At 43.3% G+C, this 1658-nt stretch overlaps 1 non-coding gene across 1 annotated transcript; it reads right to left on the bottom strand.

Moving 5' to 3' along the window:
- TRNAD-GUC lies at positions 1015-1086 on the bottom strand. Its single transcript has one exon. It is a non-coding gene; the product is annotated as a tRNA-Asp (tRNA).

Here is a 1658-nt window from a genome sequence, read left to right as displayed (position 1 = left end):
CTTTTGATTAATACATTGATTCATGTTTAAGAATTGGTTTCGTTCTTCATCCTATGGATTAGTGAGTATTGGAAAATAATTCTAATCTGACTTGAACTCTCTTGAATCTTGGAAAAGATATATCATTAGAATTACAGCTTGAAACCACTTTCTCACAACTTTTTAATTATCTGGACTTAATGCGGTACGTTACATATAACTGTTCTTAGGGTTTGTGTGACTTATAAATCAGAAATTGCACTTAACCCTCTAGTACAATTGATTGATCAAGGAATTGACGGTTGGTTGGATTAGAGTATATTGAATTGCCTAAGAATAAGAATTCAAGCACTTAGGGATTGCCATAAATTAATCTTTGCATGATCAAGGTAGTTGACATTGAATATTAATCCGGACATTTAATGTAATGTCCCAAGCTTCTTTTTTCTATTATTACTATCCTACCCTTTAATTTTATCAAAATAACAACATTACTGTTCATACCTTGGGTCGAGCTATCCGATCCGGGATGATCGGCGACAAAGCGACCGACCTCTTCAGGTCAGGCTATCCGACATCTTCTCAAAGAGGTCGGCCAAATCGACAGGAAAGCCCAATAAAGGGCCCAAATAGAGGAACACGACCCAAATCCAAAGGCCGTCCAAGCCTATAGAGATAAGGGCGGTTCCCTTAAAGATAAGCTGACCTCAAAGATAAAGATAAGATAAGATAACTAACTTATCTTATCTAGAAAGGTCACTCTACAACCACTATAAACACACTGGAGCACCCAGGTATAACTCATACTCTGATTCTACTAAAAGCCTGCTTAATACCCGTGCTAACTTAAGCATCGGAGTCTCTTGCAGGTACCCCCCACCCTCCGGTGGCCAAGGATCAGCAGTGCAGCAAGTCCAACAAGTCGGACACAACAGCTCCGGCCGCCACCAGCCAGCCGGACACGCCATCTCCAACCAGTACAGAAGATCTCATCCGAGATCGACCTCCAGTTTCAGGTAACCCCCGGAATATTGGCGCCGTTGCCGGGGATCGAACCCGGGTCACCCGCGTGACAGGCGGGAATACTCACCACTATACTACAACGACCACGATTCAGATCTGGAAAACAGAACACCGCACAAGAATGCGGACACTACGCTAAAGGATGCTCTGGAATCCAACGGGGACAAAAACTCATCAAATCCAGGGGTAATAGAAGCACTTCAAGACCGCTTAAAGCAACTTGAAAAAGAAACCCAACAACAACGAGAGGTCGGAAAGGATCTACAAAGAGAGGTACGGCGGCGACGAGAATTGGAAGATATACTCCTACAATTAGAAGCCGATCTCAAATCAAAAACCCCTCGGACCACTCCCGAGGAAAGTTCACACAAAGAGCAAGATCCATTCACTAGGGAAATCATGAAAACCAAAAATTCCCAAAGACTTCAAACTCCCGGATATGATTTTGTATGATGGTACCACAGATCCCAACCATCATCTCAGCAATTTCAGAAGTAGAATGTACCTCAGCGACGCCTCAGACGCCGTTCGTTGCAAAGCTTTTCCAACAACTCTCACGAAGACAGCAATCAGATGGTTCGACAACCTACCTCCAAAGTCCATCTCAAACTTTGACGACCTGGCCAAAAAATTCCTAGCCAGATTCTCCATCCAAA

This window comes from Arachis ipaensis, chromosome B01 (genome assembly GCF_000816755.2).
Source record: "Arachis ipaensis cultivar K30076 chromosome B01, Araip1.1, whole genome shotgun sequence".
Taxonomy (NCBI): Eukaryota; Viridiplantae; Streptophyta; class Magnoliopsida; order Fabales; family Fabaceae; genus Arachis; species Arachis ipaensis.
The sequence above is the reverse complement of the archived record's forward strand: the minus strand, read 5'-3'. Positions and strand labels throughout refer to the sequence as shown.